The sequence below is a fragment of the Schistocerca gregaria genome, chromosome 1 (assembly GCF_023897955.1).
Source record: "Schistocerca gregaria isolate iqSchGreg1 chromosome 1, iqSchGreg1.2, whole genome shotgun sequence".
Lineage (NCBI taxonomy): Eukaryota > Metazoa > Arthropoda > Insecta > Orthoptera > Acrididae > Schistocerca > Schistocerca gregaria.
Genome location: NC_064920.1, coordinates 1030786286 through 1030806639, shown reverse-complemented (window position 1 = coordinate 1030806639; position 20354 = coordinate 1030786286). Strand labels below are relative to the sequence as shown.

Below are 20354 nucleotides of genomic sequence, written 5' to 3'. Positions count from 1 at the left end.
CTTTCCCATTTCTCTCTCCCAAATATTTGCTATGATTCTAAGTGCAAATGTGGCTGAACTACCCCTATTGACTGTATCACTAGCAATAAACTGAACTTTTTCTGATAAATATGGGAATGTGACTGCCTTTGCCCACTATTGTAACATTCTCTTCTCATCGTCAATTGTTCTGAATAGCCTCGTGCATTCTGAAATCTTTCCCATGTTTTGGAGCTGATTAATGATAATTTGACGTTTCTAGTTCCACTTTGTTTTGTTTATTTCCTCTGCATCTGAACATAATCTTTTTTATGATTGGGAATTGTGATTTTAGTGACTGGAACTTCCATTTTGGATGAACCTCAGTAAAACTGACCACTTTATTATTATCGGACAGGGGCACCATAATATGAGAAGAATAGTTGTATGGATCATAATGATCATTGTTTGCATCTGTACTTGGAGAAGAACCAGTTACAAATAAAATAGGACTGCATATTAGCAGAAGTGCATGTCAGCACAGAGAGAAAGAGAGAACGAGAAAATCTATACACATCATCATAAAGATTTTGCTGATCAGGGTCGGTGTATAATATTAACCCTTTATCATTTACTGTGAAATTATCAGCCATAATTTCAATAACCTGATCTACAATTGCTTGACCTATAGCTAATTGCTGCAGGACACACGAAGATATAAGAACTGTCAGGTATGAGGCCGCCTCCTTTATAAATCAATACACATTAACAAAAACAACTTTTTTTAAAAAAAATCTTCATCGAAAATTTTAGTTGGGATGTTTTCACTAGTCACTTCTCTGGTAGAAAATACTAGCTTGATTTCCATTTTCCAATAAAATAAAATTTTACAAAAAGCACTGCAGACACTTGATGAAATGCTGTTCACAAACAGTAGAGACTGTTACAATGTCTTGGAAAACAGCTGCATTCATCAACTGTCAGGGACGAAACATTTAAAAACATTTCCTGTTTAACTGTATTCATTATTGGAATTAAAGTAATCATAATTAATTGTAAACTGTACATATTTATTTTACGTGTATAAACTGAACTGCTCAACTTTATTTGAATTTTCTAACTCATAGTTTGACACTGCAAGGGGTAAAATACAATGAATAAAAAAATTGGGTAATATAGGGAATCTAACTTAGCCACTGAATTATCACTCTGTACGCTTTGTGGTTGCATGACACTACTAACTATACAACTGTAATTCAAACATCGCTCACAAGAGAGTTCTCTCTTTTCCTACTGTCCACTCAAAATATTTTATGAACTTCAAAGGGTCGTATACTTGCTTCTACTCACACAGATTGAGCCTAATCAGTAAGACTCATCTCACACCCTCCCCATGTTAGTGGGACTGTGTCGCCTTTCGCGTCACACTAGAGGTAATTGAACCTGATGTCCTGGTTAAAGTTGTTTAACATTCTGCCCTCAACAGCTTCGATGAATGTGGTCAATTTCCAGTTGTGGTGGTCATATTTTCGATTGGAGGAGGAGATTAGTGTTTAACGTCCCGTCGACAACTAGGTCATTCGAGACGGAGCGCAAGCTCGGGTGAGGGAAGGATGGGGAAGGAAAAAGGCCGTGCCCTTTCAAAGGAACCATCCTGGCATTTGCCTGAAGCGATTCAGGCAAATCACGGAAAATCTAAATCAGGATGGCCGGAGACGGGATTGAACCGTCGTCCTCCCGAATGCGAGTCCAGTGTGCTAACCACTGCGCCACCTAGCTCGGTATATTTTCGATTGCTCACTGTGACAAACACGCTAACACACCATCAGAAGGCTGAGCAACTATCAGCATGAAAACTTCAGACATACGTACAGTTACAATTAATATGGAGAAAGTGTTATAGTTTATGTTGCTTAAAAGCACTTTGATAAAACCTATAAGTGCTTGCACATTAGTTCTATTTTAATATCCACATTCTTAAACTGGGAATTAATTGAAATTGTAAGCAGACCATTTGAATGGGGCCTCTTGCAAATTTTAATTGGTACAATAGAGAAGGGAACGAAGTCTGTTCCATAAGGTATGGCAAGCTGAGTGCACTAAGGGCAAAAAGTGCAATCCACAGGGGAATATATTTTGGACCCCCAAGACCCAGAGATACAAAGCAAAGAGAAAGGAACTGCTTTGCTTTTTCTGCCAGGCCACCCCCAAGAGAGGACAAGGCCACAAATGCTGCTATCTATTGTTTTTGGAAACTGGAAATTTGTGGTAAACTCTATGGGACCAAACTGATAACGTCATCAGTCCCTAGACATACACACTACTTAATCTAACTATAACTTACGCTAAAGACAAACACACACACACACACACACACACACACACACACACACACACACACACACACACACGTCCAAGGGAGGGCTCGAACCTCCCAATGGGGTGAGTCGCGCGAACCGTGGCAAGGCACCCAAGACTGCGTGGCCACCCCTCATGACTATTCGTTTTTACTGCCACTTACTGTCTCGCAAACAAAATAAATAATCATTGGGTTGTAAATGATCACTCCACTCAGAAACTTTTTTGGGAATAGTTAATTGTCATTGTTGTGGTCTTTAGTCCTGAGACTGGTTTGATGCAGCTCTCCATGCTACTCTATCCTGTGTAAGCTTCATCTCCCAGTACCTACTGCAGCCTACATACTTCTGAATCTGGTTAGTGTATTCATCTCTTTGTCTCCCTCTACGATTTTTACCCTCCACACTGCCCTCCAATACTAAATTGGTGATCCCTCGATGTCTCAGAACATGTCCTACCAACCGATTCCTTCCTCTAGTCAAGTTGTGCCACACGCTCCTCTTCTCCCCATTTCTATTCAATAACTCCTCATTACCGTATTTACTCGAATCTAAGCTGCACTTTTTCCGGTTTTTGTAATCCAAAAACCGCCTGCGGCTTAGATTCGAGTGCAAAATAAGCGGGAGTTCTGAAAAATGTTGGTAGGTGGCGCCACAACTAACTTCTGCCGTCGAATATATGTACCGCTACACAGGCACGCTTTGCAGGCACAAAGATAAATACTGGCGCCGAAACCTGTGAGTCAGTAAATAAATTTAAAAAAAAGGTGGAAGACTAGATTTTTTCCGCCCCGAGTTCCGACCACTGCATTTTCATACATTATCCAACGAAGTAAATACAAATTCCGTATTGTTCATCTTCGAATGTAGCAGCATTTCAATGTACTATGAAAATCCGACTGACAAGAATGTTTGGGATGTTTGTCAATATGGCCAACTCTACGTTTTGAATTTTCTCCTACCTGTGAGAAGAGATGGTTGCTAATAGGAACTTTTATGAATTGAGAATCACATGCAGTATTATCTTCACCATAAGAATAATACGAATATAAACATTTTGCCATGTATTCTTTCGTGTTTGCTGCTATCTCATTTAAATCCTGTCTGCCTAATAAACTTCGAAACTAGCGTGGAACAGCATCAAACGCGGAAGAATATACATATCATGTCATGTTTATATTCGTATTATTCTTATACCTAATAGTGATACAGTCAGAAATGAAGCACGGCAATTGACTAGATTTTTAAATCTAAGATGACTAATTTTTGTGCAGAACGTAATGTACAAAAGAGGCGTCTGCAAAGATTTTCAACGGTGAAAAATTTTAGTTAAACTCTCGTTCAGAACATCTATCATACGCAGTCTATTATTTGGTTCTTGTTGATCATTATCAAAGAAAGCAACAGTGTAAGTAACAACAAATAGCAGTCTCTTGCCATTGTTTCGCTAATGAGACAATTCCTCTCTTTTTTTATCGTAAGCAGCGGGAGAGCGCACAAAAGAAGCGATGCCGCGATCGGCGACAGGTCGTAAACACACATTATCAGAATGCGACAAACAATGCATGACAGTACAACAACGCATTTTCAGCTTAGAGTGACGATAACACCTATAACAACGAGAACAGCACTTATCAGATCAAAGAAAAATAAGCAATCGATTCAAACCAGACGAAGCACGTGAAAAAGGAAGGGTACCTGTGTTAAATACGGGCGTGACGCATAGCAATGGCTACCTGGTAAAGCTTAACTGCTAAGCTTACAACTCGAACCAAACTACTGTAGCTGTATCGTCATTCATTCGACCTAAATTGTGTCATATTACAATGGACCAACTTTGTTTCGATTTGGTGGAGGTGCGGCCTAAAACTTTTCTCTCCCTTGAATTTCGAGTCTCAAATTTAAGGTGCGACTTAGATTCGAGTAAATACGGCAGTTATTTGATCTACCCATCTAATCTTCAGCATTGTTCTGTAGCACATTTCAAAAGCTTCTATTCTCTTTTTGTCTAAACTATTTATCGTCCACGTTTCACTTCCATATATGGCTACACTCCATACCATAGTTAATAAACTTCCAAAAATGAGCTGTATAAATGATTTCATAATCGACAACGGTTCGTGGACGTTATAACAGAATGAAGCTGAGAGTCGTGGAATGAAGTAGCCCGCCCAAGACTAAGATTGAGAGAGAGCTGAACACATCTGGAGCGTGACGCAGTTGTTGGTTTCACAGCTGAGAGGCGAGAAACTGCTTTTGTGCGAGTCTTCCTTATAGATCAAGGTTTCCATAACAGCTAGATAGTCAACTGACCACGACAGTCTCCTCAACTATGTGTGTACGTGGGCGCACTTTAAGCAACAACAACATTGCAACGGTTTTGCTGAAGGAATTTTCATCCAAGTCCATGTGGTCGCAACTCAGGGAGAGAATGCGCGGACAAAGGCGTAAGAATTCTCTCTCTCAGAGCCGCAGTGCCATCAGCTCTCTTTTCAATTATCCTTGTACTAGTAATTGACATCCCAAGCTCATGGTTATCCATATTTGGATATCACACTCAAAACACCAAACAAGCACATTGTTTAGGACTTTGCATTTATTTAAGAAAGAAAGTTTTTAATTATATATTACAATCTCACGTCACAAGTGTGTTGACGATTTATTGTATAATGTATTCAAATCATGTGACGGACGGCTGATTTGATAATAAGTCGAAACCGATAATTATGCCGTTTGTGTGACCCGAAGTTGAATTAAAAAGACGGTTAGTATTCGTAGTCCGTGTGTAATGTCAAATAAATGAGCGTTTGCACAAAATACTAACTTCTATTACATTTGTCCTGTATTTGCACTATCGCTTTATGTCTAAGAGATGCGACCGCCATTAAAATTTTGTGTGGTTTGTGGTCAAGTTCAGAAGGATCTGCTGGGAGTGGCGTCATGCATTAAATAGGTGAAAATTTCTTTCAGGTTTTTCAGAGCCGCATCAGTGTAACAGGTACCGAAGGATCATCAGATATTAATAAGCGAGCGAATAAGTTGCAATCTTTGTAAATTATTGGCGGACAAAACATTGAGGTGTTTAATCATTTTACGTCGTCAAACCACAGAAGTGTTGTACTCCACACTGAACAGTTGCGAAACACTCACCAAATAACAGAACAGAATCGCCAATATGTTGTAATCACCTTTGTAGCTGATTTCGTCTTAGTACGGTGCTGAAAGCATTTCAGCCTCTTTTGTCCACAACAGAGTACAAGCAGGCTATAAAAAACCATAGTGCTGGAAAATGAGAGGAACCTGAACAGATGGCGCATAATGGAACACACGTATACGACATGTCTTGGTTACTGCATTCCAAGGGTTACCTACGCAATTTCTTTGTTATAAAGGTGACTTATTTGTCGTCAACTTTTTTCGTAATTTCACCAATTTGAATACAGGCAACTACTGATTGTGTTTGCTTTAGGTCGTCAGAAATTTTACCTATCTGCACGCAGGTGCGTCGTACAGTTTCAGTTTTGTCAACTCTGCTTATTTCTCAACAACTTTCTCTTATTACTCATGCACTTCCTCAATCTGTTGTAATTCGATTTGTACCTGTCCAATAGCTAGTTGCTGCCTATCTAGATAACAATTGATGTTATTCAGTTTATATTTTCCGCTATAAATAGACTGATGAAGTATAGACTTAGTGGCATTTTAGATTTTTTTAGTTTCTTTGACGAATAGGCACCAAGTAACGGTCTGTTAGCTTCTAACGGAAATTATGAGTGGTGGTAAAGGAGGAGAGGAAGTGTGTCTTCATTCAAACACTAGCATCGAATTTTAGATTCTCTACGGGTTCGTGTGTCTGGTGTTATTGCTACTCACTGGTATCATGTATGACTGTTGGAGGCAATGAAATGGCGGGCAATAACAGACGCCACCAAGAATTTGTACATTCTCTGTCCGGTTATTTCAAGTGAGAGTCTGGTCTTTCTCATCTTTCTCATCTCTCACTTAACTCATCTCTGATTCCGTCAACATGGTCTGTTGTTAGGGAAAAAAATAAAAATTGTTGGAAAATGAAACTCCGACACCATGAAACAATGATTTAACACAAATTAAAGATTGGGTAATATATATTGTAATAAAACCAAGGTCCTACATATGTAAATAGGCTGTCTTAAACGAAAGTTTCAATATGTCGTATACGCTGCTGTAGCTAAAATACAGTATAAGACGATCACAGACGTCAGGCGTCGTCTTGTGGGATAATTTTCCACGATACATTCACCTGTTTTCGGAAATTGACACAGGAACTGACCAATGGTCTTCGGCGAGGTATGATGTTCGCTGTTTCTGGTTGAGAGGGGCCTGCTTTCACTGACAGCAGCATTTCTTGTCACTGAATCACTACAACATTCCGCTCCCTGTCGGTTAATACCTTTTTACGCCTTCTGTTCTTAACTAGTATTACACGGACAGGGGAGGTGGTATATCATTCCTTCTACAAAAGCTGAACACTCCATATTGATACAGCAACAAATCTACACTTTCATTTCCGATGTGGTCATGGGTACGTCCTAACACGATAGCTCCTTTCTGGAATTCTGTTACATCTCCACATCGACCCATCTTACTGCACTTACTCCACACTACTGACTGACAAACACTATACGAGGTCTAATCAAAAAGTTCCGGAACTTTCACCGCAAAATTTTTCGGCTCTTACCTTTTACTTATTGTGCATGATGTCCGAAATACTTTCCTCCACAAATGATACGCCTCTCCGAACGCAGTTTCCACTTCCGGAAGCAGTCTTGGTAAGCCTCTTGCTGGATCGCGCGAAGCGTCGTCAGCGGATTCTCTTTTATCTCGTCGTTGCAGGTCTTCGTCCTTTCTACAGCGTTTTCACCTTTGTAAATAAACATAAGTCCGCACGGGCCAGGCCTGGAGAGTACGGAATATGATGCAGCACAGTGATTTCGTTTTTTTGTGCAATAGTCACGCACCAGTAGGTATGAATATTATACAAGAGCCACGAATTGTCTCGCCACATTTCAGGCTGTTTCCTACTCACATGTTCTTGCAGGTGTCGCAACACATCCCGATAGCACCATCAATTAGTAGTTTGCCCCTGTGATACGAATTCACGATGAACTAATCCTTCGAAGTCAAAGAAAACTATCAGCATCGCTTTGACCTGACTTTTCCCAACCCATTCTGAAGACCTAACCTTGGTCTCATCACCAGTTATGATTTTCTTAAGAAACATCTCTGTTTTCATCTGCGCGATTTGAAAGTTTTTCACATATTGCGAGGCGAAGGTCTTTCTGGTCTTGACTAATGAGCCGTGGGACGAATTTGGAGGCAACACGATGCATTTCAAGATGCTGTGTCAGGATTTCATGAGATGGTCCAACTGAAAGGTTATACTCTTCTGCAATCTCTCCTACAATCAATCTTCGATTGGCATGCAGAATTTCATTGGCGTTCCTGACACGAGCTTCGTCGGTAGACGTCAAAGGGCGTCATGAACAAGGGTAATCTTTAACTTACGCCCGGCCATTTTAAACAGTGTGAGCCATTCGTAACACCGAGTGCGGCTTAATGTCTCATCACCGTAGGGTTCCTGCATCATTTGGTCTGTGTGTCACGGGTTTCCCCGAGTTTAACGCAAAATTTAGTGCACACGCGTTGCTCCTCTAACTCTGCCATCACGGGATTCGCAAACTGTGCGACACGACATTCTATTTAATTCGGCACTCAACAATAACTAACAGACATACAAGAATGAAACTTTCGGCAGTTACACATTAAACACAGGCATGTGCAGGGATGCCAACCGCATTTCACTCCTACACACCACTGGCGCGAAATTACGAATGTTCCGGTATTTTTTTGAACAGACCTCGTGTACCGCCGTGACGTACGTCAACGGTGGAGGGTCACAAGACCAGCTAACACCAGTTCTACAAAGTCTACTGCACCTCAGAGCGACCGTTATAGTCTAGGGGTTGACTAATATTTTGCCCAGTGAGGTAATGTTACCGAATCACACTAAGCCAAAACCCCTAACCGGTGGAGAGTTGGCGGTCAGTGAGTTTCTATTTGATTGTGTGTATTTTTATTTTCCAAATATTGTACCACTGGATTATTCTTCTTCTTCTCTAGTGGTCAATCCAAGGATTGGTTTGCAACAGCTACAATGGCCATTCTGTGCGTTTTTCAGCTTTTCTCTTCATTTCTTTATAGGTGTTACTTTCACGATTTGAACCATGTACCTCAGTCGTGGTCTTCCTCTTGGTCTTTTTCCCTCGGCATATCCCTCTATGATTGTGTTCAGGAGTCCTTTATGTCTTAATAGATTGCCAGTAAATTGCACTCCACTTTTAACAATGAAACTCCAGAAGCTTCTCTTCTCACCTGCTCTTTCCAAAACCACTTCGTTTGTGACCTTGTCGATACATTTTATTTTGAGCAGTTCATTGCCTACATAAACTTGGACTTTCACTTTATCTTTCTTGTCGCATGCCATTACTTTTGTTTTTGCTTTATTAATTCTCATAGTATATTCTTCCCCCATAACTATCCATTCTGTTCAGTAGAACTACAAGACCTCCTTCACTTTCAGCCATGACAGCTATATCATCGGCATATCTTATGTATTCGTTGGCCATTAATTACTACACCTGTCTGTGAATTTTCCCTTACTTTTTTCAGCGCCTCTTCGATGTATAGGTTAAAAATAACAGGGGATACTGCGCAACCTTGTCGGACACCTTTCCGTATCTGCACCTCTTCTTGTTTTGTCCGTCCACGGATAACTGCTGTCTCGTTTTTGTACAGGTTCCATATCATTTTTTCTATTTTTATAGTCTATTCCTACTTTTTTTGAGTACCTCAAACATCATATACTTGGAAAATGCCTGGTGACATTAACACATATCAAATTGACTTCATATTAGTGAAGTAAAGATTTAAAAATCAAGCTAAGGACAGCAGATCATATCCAGGCTGTGATGTGGAAAGTGACCACATAATCGTTATGACGACGACTGAACTAAAATTCAAGAACATTAAAAAAAGAAGTACATGTAAACGGGATTTGACAAACCTGAAAAATGAAAATACACTGAAGCACTATCAACTAGAAACTACCACTGGATTATATAGTCCAAATGTTACATAAGTTTTATATGAATGAACAGAGGGTTTCGATAGCTCTTTTTGAGTGCAGTGTCGTCAGCGCAAAGCGTAAAATTACTGCTTACCTGTTTAGGAATGCTGTGCGTGCAAACACTCTCTCCTTGGCCTAGCCTTTAACCAAGAGTAGGTTTGTAGTGTAATGGAATGCTCGGCGCAGAAACAAAATTTGCTTAGGCTTAGTGTTGTAGTTCGTGAAGAATTTTCGAAAAGGAGTAAGGGTTATTATTTCAAAGATTTTGCTGTTGCCTGTTAGCAGGAAGATGGGACGATAGTTTTCTAGAACGAGTAGGTTTCTATCAGGATCGGAGACAGTAATAAGCTCCGCCCATTTTTCCACGCCGAGGGGATGTAGGTCAGCTTCCGACAAGTATGGTAAACGCGTGTCAGATATATTAAAGCGCATGGAGGAAGGTGTTTAAACAGAGAAATGATCAGGGGATTTCTGATTACCTTCGCCCTTGTTTAGGGCATAAACTACAGGCTCACTTATGGGACCATAATTCTAGCGCTGGCATCGCCTCTCTTATCTGCGCCACGCATCCGATTCTTATACATTCGTGCATGTCACCCTCGTCATCATCCATTACGAGAAACTGGAATTGCAACTTAGTGATTTAGCTGTTATTCGCGCCTTATCTTGTTCATCATGGCTTGTTATCTCTGGAGAGGGCTTTTTGCTGTCTAGTTATCTCCCATTTCTGAGTCTGGTAACTTCTGTTCACTGGCTCTAAGCTTGCCTCCCCAATAGACACTTTTACGCTCTTGTAATTGTCGTTTCACCTGGCCTTGGGTACCCCTATTGTGAAGGATGAAAAACACTTCCACTTAGGCGACTGAATACATCCCTCGGAGTCTCTCTGCCAAATAAGACGAGGTAATCAAACCAGTATAAATCCTCAGCTTCCTGACACCATTAATACTTCCTCCGGTGCAAGAGTGTTTCGAACAAAACAAACTATCCCTAGTACAAGACAGTACATCAAACGTAAATAACTGTAGACCAGTGACACTATAGACAAGCATTCTAAAATAAAAAAGTAATGTCTTAAAGCCTAAAGTAATTATCAAAAGAAAATGCTGAGAATGGGTTTAGGAAGAACAGATCAACAGAAACAGTAGTCCTATTTCAAGACAATAGTCCTAATTGCCTTCAATAGGAATGACTTATCAGGTGGATATTTTTAAATTTATCCAAGGCACTTGATATAATCATCCATGACTTACACCTATGAAAATTAGTTTGTTGTGGGATTCAGAGATTTGCCTGGAAATGGTTCTTCAAGTTTTATCTTTCTAATAGGAAGAGAGTACAAACATGTCATCAGGCAGGGAATACCTTTCGAATAAATTAAAAAAAAAAGTATTGTTAGCTGTCGAGTGTCCCAAGGTTCTGTGCTAGACCTTCTGCTGGTCCTCTTGGTATATAGAAGGTGGTTAGAAACACTCTGAAAAGCTTGTAAAGGAGGTTGTGCTGAGAAATAACTATTAAGAAAAAAATACGAAACGTGGCGCCGTTTCAGAGTTATTTCGCATTGAAGTTAACCGCTAAGGTCGTTGGGCGCGCAAATTTTAAAACTTGCACGAGCTAAAATGCGGCACTGCACAGTCATCTGTGGATCCATCACTTACCATTTGTTGAAATGCTAGTTACCAGCTAAACTATGCCTTTTTCTGAAGTGATAAATTTAAGCTATGCCAGCAAAAGCTACGTCTGTTGTAGAACGCGTTTGGCGGCACCGCCTCTGGCGGACAACCGCACTTGAATTTGCGCGAGCGACGACCTGATTAACTAACTCAAAGCTAAATAACTGAAACAACCGCGCAACTTATCGAATTTTTTCTGAACAGTTATTCCTCAACACAACCTCTCATGCAACACTCTTACAAGCTCTTCAGACTGTTTCTGACCGTGCTGTGTGAACGATCTGCCAAACCACTCGGCACCAGATGATATATATGCTTACCGAACCCACATCTATACTCCGCAAACTATCGCATGGCAGAGGGTACGTCCCAATGTACCAGTTATTAGGGTTTCTTCCCACTACATTCACGTATGGAGAGCGGGAAGAATGACTGCTTGAATGCCTCTGTGCATACTGTAATTATCTAATCTTATCCTCACGATCCCTATGCGAGCGATATATAGGGGGTTGTGGTATTTTTAACGACTTACATTTAAAGCCGGTTCTTGAAACTGTTAGTAACTTTCTCAGGAAGTTTAAATCCATCTTCAAGAGTCCGCCAGTTCAGTTTCTTCAGTATCTATCTGATCAAACTATGACCATTCGCGCTGCCCTTCTCTGTGTATGTTCAATATCCCCTGTTAGCCCTATTGGTTAAGAGTTCCACGCACTTCAGCAATATTGTAGAACCAGTAGCACGACTTATTTGTCAGCGATCTCTTTTGTAGACTGTTTGCAATTCCCCCAATATTCTACCAATCAACCGAATTCTACCACCCGCTTCACCCGCAACTTAGCTTATGTGATAACTCCAGGTATTTGTATGAATCGGCCGATTCCAACTGTGACTAACTGATAGTATAGACAAAGAGTACTAAGTTTTTTTTCGTTTTGTGAAGTGCACAATTTTACATTTTTGAACAATTAAAGCAAGTTGCCAATCTTTGCGCCACTTTGAAGTCTTATCAAGGTCTGACTGAATATGCAGCTTATTTCAGACGGTACTTCATTATAGATAACTGCATCATCTGTAATAAGCCTGAGGTTACAGTTAATATTGTCTGCAGGGTGATTAATATATACAACTAAACAGTAAGGGTCCCAGCAGTACACTAACTTCCCTAGGGCACACCCGACGTTATTCCTACATCTCACGATAGCTCTCCATCCAATATAACATGCTGCGTCGTCCCTACTAAAATGTTTCCGATCACAAATTTCACTTGATACCCCCATACGATCGTACTTTTGACAATAAGCGGAGTTGTAGCACTGAGCAAAATGGTTTTGGGAAATCAAAAAATACTGCATATATCTGCGTGTCTTGATCCACAGCTTTCTGAACGTCGTGTGAGCAAAGGGTGAGTTAGGTTTCATATGATCGATGTTTCTGGAATCCATGCTAACTGGCACTTATTCGACATTGCGATGAATTTTCGTAAACACGTAAATAAAATAAACAATTTACTAGCAACTATTTGCTAACCACCCAGACCACAGAAAATAAATTTTGTCTTCCAAAAAAATAACGTTATCCTTTATTCTTGAGCATGGAGTGAAAGGCACACTTACAATCGCCGCTCGAAAGAGCTATGAGCAGATGTAATTAAAGTATATATGGTAAAGCATAAGCAGGGTCAGTCACGTAGGACGGACGTAACATCCATTTTATTTCTTCGACGGTTACACATCGAAACGTGGTTTTCGGCAAATGTTACAGTGTCGAGAGGCACGTGTATGTTTCCTTTTGGTTAATGTTTAAGCCCTGGTATCAACGGAGATATTGAAGAAAGTTATAAATAGAGCCATATAAGTCACAAAACTGCATACGATAGCTCTTCAGAAGACACAGTGACGTAGCGTTTGTTAATGTATATTCTGAAAACTGTATTAAAAAAATCACATACGAATGTTATATATGGAAATACGACATAGGCTAGAATTTAGCTTATCACAAAGGAAAACTCTCGCACATCTATGTATCCTCCCACATTTATCTGAGCTGAAGAGAAATCAGCTGTTCAGTCTTAAAAAATATACACGTCTTATACGCTGCAAAAAGCGACTACTATAATAAATAATTATCAGAATGATAAAAGGAAGATTTGATCTCTCTTTTCCTATACGTGGTTGGTATGTAACTAGAAGAACCGTCTAGCAGCTGCAATATATTTCTGGGAGATAGGAACGCAAAAAATTTCGTGCGAATTGATATTTATAACGAAATTTTGGCCAGACTACGAGCATCAAGCTACCTCAAATGGTAGGGACGCCGTCTGAACTGTTGACACCAGAAAGTTGCGCAAGCAGTTAGCGGACCACACTCGGATTTCTAGAAATAGTTCTTACAATTTGCAGCAGAGTAACTAAACCGAGGACGAAGATGACTCTAAACACTCTCACTATGGAAAGAACCATATTTCTTCGTATGAAAAAGAATGAAACAAACCCTGGCAACAGAAACGGTAATACATGGTTGGTAGCGTGCGCACCACTGGCCTGCCATTGCCGACACCTTCGGCATATCGACGAGCAACCAGTCGACAGACAAACGTAGGTTCAAAATGGTTCTGAGCACTATGGGACTCAACTGCTGTGGTTATTAGTCCCCTAGAACTTAGAACTACTTAAACCTAACTAACCTAAGGACATCACACACATCCATGCCCGAGGCAGGATTCGAACCTGCGACCGTAGCAGTCTCACGGTTCCAGACTGCGCGCCTAGAACCGCGAGACCACCGCGGTCGGCGACAAACGTAGGGAGTATGATGTGCCGACGGAACGTTCTCAGCATATGCTCTACTTGTGTGTATAAGCTCTGTCTACTTGAAGACAGGTTCCGCAGAAGCAATAATTGAAGGTAATGATCCGTCTTACATTGTTTAAACTAGACTGCATTACTAAAAGAGGCATATGTGCCAATGCCCATGAGGTCACAATGAAAGATTCTATCAATGGAAATCAACTTTGGGGCAATTCGGACTATATTTTCGGAGATATTTTGAACGATTTAGACAAAAAACCTTCCAAATCTCGGGAACAATTCAAGCAAAGATGCGTCTAGGTCACGACACCTTGAAGCGAGAGCCGCGCGAAACTCCAATCAGCAACAGCAAGGTTTGCAGAGGTTCGTGTACAGTCAGACCATAAAACAGAAATGGCTCTGGGCTAACGGAGGGTTCATAATAGGAGACACACACCTGAGTGGCAAAACTGTAACTAAAGTATGAATGTATCAAAGACAAGATTAGATTCAATTTTCTTTCCATAGATCTAAAAATGAGAAGATTCTCGTGGTTGTGGAAGATGTTAAAAAGATTGACATAAAAAACACAGAATATCTGTATATAATACTCACTTCCCTGATAATTTGTCAGGAGACTGTCTAAATAGGTGAATCAATATACAGTCAGATTGAAACATAGTTATGCATTTTTAATAACTATCATACACAAAATACATCATCTTCACTGTTGTGTCCAAGAGCTGTCAAAACCGCTGGTCTAACAGTCCCTGTTAAGATATTCATCTATAGAGTAGGAGTTACCTGTCAAAATGTCTTTCACGCTGATTTTTACGTGAAACCAAGTTTTTAATGGTTGCTGGCAATTTATTGAAAATGTATGTTCCTGAACACTAGACCGTGTTTTGGACCAAGGTAAGTTATTTTAGGGTTTTGTGTAGATTGTTCTTATTCCTGATACTACATACTGAGCTATTGGTTGGAAATAGACAAATATACACCACAAATGAGTCGTCTTCTTGTTGTTGTGGTCTTCAGTCCTCAGATTGGTTTGATGCAGCTCTCAATGCTACTCTATCCTGTGCAAGCTGCTTCACCTCCCAGCACGTACTGCAAGCTACATCCTTCTGAATCTGAGTCTTGTTACACACTTTTGCAGGCTAAAAACTTTTGCTCAGTTTGACGAGTTACCCGAGAATATGATCCCTTATGACATAATAGAATGAAAGTAAGCAAAGTATACAGTTATATCTTTTATATCTGACATCATTCTCACTGGAAATACAGATCCTGTGGTATGCCCTTACCAACTGAATTTATTATCGAGTTGTAATCCCAGCAATTTAACAGTCAAACTTTTCAATCTGCATGTCTTCATATGTCATACACAAGGTGGAAGGGAATATCTTACAGGTTCTGAACTGCATGTAGTGGGCCTTTTCAAAGTTTAATAACAGTTAATTAGATTCAAACCATTTATTAAGGTCAGTGAAAATCTGATTAGCAGCCATTTCTAAATCTGTACCTGATTTACTATTTATTGCACTGTTTATATAGCCTGCAAACAAAATAAACTTTGCATTTGGCAATGGTCGTTAATGTACTCAAGAAAAAGCAATGGACCCATGATGGAACCTTTAGGAAAACAACATGTAGTTAATTCCCAATCAGATAGAGACTGATTACTTACTCCGTATGTATTTCGCAAGGACACCCTTTGTTTCCTTTTAGCGAGGTAAGACCAACTATTTTGGCAGTGACACCACAATATTCTAATTTACTTCAGAGAATGCTGTGTTTCACATAGTCAATGGCTTTTGACATGTCGCAGAAAACGACTGTAGCCTCTTATTTGTTAGCTAATGAATGAAGTGCAAAAATGGTTCAAATGGCTCTGAGCACTATGTGACTCGACATCTGAGGTCATAAGTCCCCTGGAAATTAGAACTACTTAAACCTACCTAACCTAAGGACACCACACACACCCATGCCCGAGGCAGGATTCGAACCTGCGACCGTAGCGGTCGCGCGGTTCCAGACTGAAGCGCCTAGAACCGCTCGACCACACTGGCCGGTAGTTAAGTACATTCTCACTGTGCATGTAAATAGCCTTCTCTATAATGAAACCCTCAAGGAACTCAATTTGTGCCTTGGACAATATATTATTTGCAATCAGATGCTTAAGAAGACATTTTTACACAACCTTTTCAAATATTTTTGACGCTGGCAAAAATGAAACTGGTCAATAGTTTGATGGTATCTCTTGATCAACTTTATTGTATTGAGGCTTAAATTCAACACATTTTAACCAGTCTGCAAATGTTCCACTGATAAGAGATTGATTAACAAATAACTTAAAATAGAACTCAACTCATATGAACACCCTTTGATTAACTTCACTGATGTGTTATCACAACCACTAGAATACCTTGATTTTAAGGATTTTACATAGATGTTACTTCACTGGAGACGTTAGCGTCATTTTAATTTTACTAAAGTTATTTCTAAAGCGTGGTCTCAGATACTCCACTGCACTGTTTACCGAACCTGATAACAGCAAGCCATCAGTAACAAACGAAGTACTTGTTTAAGAAGTTTGCACCATTACATACACTTGTTACCAATGGCTCATTAATTTTAGAACTATCTGTCCCTCTTCCTTTCTGGCCCCACCTGTTTATGTGCCCACTATGTCCAATACAGGTTTTTTTGCCTGATGTAATTATCTTTTTCTCATAATAATGTTGCTTAGATTTCTGGATTACGTGCTTCAAAATATTCCAGTATATTCTGTAATGCATGACAATGCTAACATCAGAGCTGTTCCTAGATAGTACATACAGTTTCCTTTTCGTCCCACGTGGTGCCTTCATTCCTTGTGTAATCCACGATTTATTTTTAGAATTCCATTTCAAATGAGAAAGTAACTTTTTAATGTATGCTTTGTATTAGATTTTATACCCTGAGAAATTTGAACAGTTAATATAATATGCTGCATGCCACGATTAGATAACACATTTACTATTGGTTTTGTGATATGACTTTTTCTCTAGATTTGCCTACAAAGATATTCTCGATAACAGTCACTGAGCATTTAAATACCCTAGTTGGAATTAAATTGTACTGTAGGAATTACATTGAATGACAGTGTTACTCATTACAATAATTCTTCAGTGACAGAGCTTTTCAATAAATCTACATTACAATCACCAGCAACCGCTATTTAAATTCTTTTACCGTGATATGGGACAACGCCGCTTCCAGATTTTATGGGGACGGTAAACGTTTCCTGAAAGTGCTTTGTATATACTTACTATTATAAATGACTTCTTATGAAATATGACTTCCGTTGCACAAGATTCTAAATGCTGCTTTGAGCAAAATTTATTATTAATAACTTCCTCGAAATTAAAACAGCTTCTGACGAATGTGTAACTTCCCCTTTCTCCATATTTTCTCTACAGAAGTAAGAGGCTAACTTAAATCCTATAACATATCTCTACCAGTGGTTACATGGTGTTCAAAGAGGTAGATTATATCAACTGTTTGCTCAATCCTGATTCCTCAGTCCAAGTAAGCAACTCATTAAGCTTACCCCACGTCCTCAGATATTCTGATATAGAAAGGGCAACCGATGGATGGATGTAATTTCTGAACATCTCCAGTTTCAGTTAGGGGCACGAACTGCGTTTATTAAAATTTACCTTCTGGCTGCATGTTTTATCAACGTGGATGTTATTTTCCGGCACACGTCAGGGAGACGAGAGAGAAAATAAAGATACGGTTGAGAACCTGTTAATAGTGGCTTAAAAGGACTGAACGCTTAAAAAATTATAGGTAACGAATGTCCAACGGAAAGCGTTAATAAATAAAGCGACTAGCCAGGTAAATATTGAATCTTAGACACCAACAATTCAAACAAGTTTTAAGTAAAACCAGTAGGCCATCCACATAACCAGTTCGAGAGTCAGTAAGTCCTATCCGGTGTGGTGGGAGGAATTTCATGCCGAAAGTAGTTGTCAACTGGCTGCCCACTTCCCTGTTCACCAGCCAGAGGGCTGTTTTCCAGCGGAACAGTTCAGCATACCCTGTTCACCACCCAGAGGGCTATGTTTACCAGCCAAACACTAAGTACACAAATCACTTAGTTGTAGGCATAACACTCTACCAACGCCCTGGGACAACAAGAGCTGATTGAGATTTGCCTGAGTACGTTGGGCGTACATTGGGTGTATTGCACCTAAACGAATTTCGGTCATGAGAATATGAGGAAAAGTGCTGCCAAGAAATTCGTTGAAATTATTCGTTCCAAAAGTTGTACCAGGAGTGGTTTTTTATGTAATCTAACGTGTCGGCAGTATTGGAATTAAATAAGAGGATATCAATTAACTGAATGCGAATTTACCTAACAGATATTAGTGGGTACGGAATGGATGAAAAATAATACGTTAGATTTCTTGGTTAAACATGTTCGATAAATCCAAAGAGGAAAGCTTTTCCACATTGACAAATGGAAATAAAAAACTGAGCTACCGTGGTGAACGAGAAGACCTATACTTTGATACTTTTTCATCTCACGAATGAACCGACGCAAACAAGCACAAACGCAATGATTGGCCAGCAGCCGTAGCACAGTGGTGTTACGCTCTTGGCAATACCTTCTATTTATGTATCAGATATGTTGTTACTGTTTTACGGTAAATGAAACAAAGGTATTCTAATGTCTTAACAGCCATAAACGTTTTACTCAATCATACTTTAGCGATGTAGTTTATATTTCAAAAATCATGTACAGTCGCAATCTCTGGGCAGTTGAATTGTGATTATCGCGTTGTTGATATGTGGGGTGTAAATGGCTGCTTACTGTTCTGTCGTGAAACACGCGTGTGGTACATCTTTGAAATGTGACATGAACCAGATTGGTCTCCAAGATTTTCACAAGTTTACAGAAAAAAAAAAATCAGCGTTGAAGTTTTCCGAGTGCCCTTTTTGTAAACTCTATGCGCAACTGAATCGATAGTGCAACAGACTTATAATCTGCGATAATTCCTTGGTCGCTGGTTCAAATCTCGAATTAGCTTGCTTTTTTTTTGTTCAATTCGGGATACCTACATCTTTTAAATATAAACTTCATGAAATATATGCTAATTAACAGGTGTCTAATCAACCGCTCGTTAGAAAGAAAAATACATGTATTATTCTTTCTAATTACATACTGAACGCAAACTTTTAGTTTCCATTGCAAGTATAAATTCTTGATATCCAAATAATTGAGAAAACAAATTAAATTTTTAAAGACAAAAATGAAAAATCACATGTTCTTTATTTCAACTATGTCCACTGTTTTATACCCAGAAGTGGTGTCACACGATCCTGAGTGATATGCGTCACAGAAACAATTTTCACGGCATCGGTCATCATACATATGCTGCATTTTTACAGTTGCCACAGTACCATTGCAACAGGAACCTAACAGAACTAACATGGAGCCAAGGTTGGGGGATTTGTCGCGAGAAATAATGAGGCACACAAGGTGTTGGAACTAAGGCACGAAGCTTTGTAACACGTCATTACCGAACGCTGGCGCGATACAGAAAGGGACTTCATGAAGGAAATGGGGTGAAAATGTGATTCAGAAAATGGATAGCTTCGAGGACTTTATTGTTGATCGACTCGTTATCGACGTGGCGTGTAACAGTTCCAGTACTGAAACGTGTTTTTCGGTTTCTGATATGGAAGAGTCTGATATCACCAGACGACTGACTGTAAGAAATACATTCAGTAGTTTCAGTATTTAACTATACCATCAAATCCCTTGAGTCACACACAGCTCGCGCAGAAAAATTACCGTGTGTTTAAGTTAGGAATTTTCATTACTCTCGTTTTTAATTACAGGTATTATTTTAGCTAAGAAGGAGAGCGTGTTATGCTTTACGTCGGGTCCGCAGAGAAGCGTTGGTAATGCTGGAAATTTGCTGAATATTCTTTCAATCTGTTTGAAAATTAAATGAAATTCGAAGCTATATTGTTTCTCTGCTCGTCTTTTTTTTTTTTTTTACGTCTCAACTGCAGCTGCTCACATCACTGCAGTTAGTTGAACCATCTGGATGTCCTGGCCTGTCCCGTGCCACCGAACCCGTTGTCACGTGTTGCAGCTCAGTCGATGTGTGCGTAACGCACAGCATGAAAGGGTTTCCTATAATCGTACTTCACTGTTCTCGAAACAGCTTTGCTTCCGCTTCACGTGGAATGAAATCCAATGAGATTACGATAAATATTTAGTGTAAATACTTAGTTTAGTGTTTCCATTAGGTTTATTCCTGCGATGAGCGCAGTATAGTGGAAGAGGGTAATTACTGAAAATTTAGCGACCTCATAGCTGGCGAAATGCTGACCTATGGGGCGAAAATTGTTA

The 20354-nt window shown here is 39.7% G+C and overlaps 1 protein-coding gene and 1 non-coding gene across 2 annotated transcripts in view; both read right to left on the bottom strand.

The window, feature by feature from the left end:
* The window catches only part of LOC126279076 (formylglycine-generating enzyme), a 101374-nt gene that overhangs the window by 67634 nt on the left and 13386 nt on the right, over positions 1-20354 (bottom strand). The gene's annotated exons all lie outside the window — the stretch shown is intronic.
* Positions 1665-1737, bottom strand: Trnaa-cgc (transfer RNA alanine (anticodon CGC)). The gene has a single exon. It is a non-coding gene; the product is annotated as a tRNA-Ala (tRNA).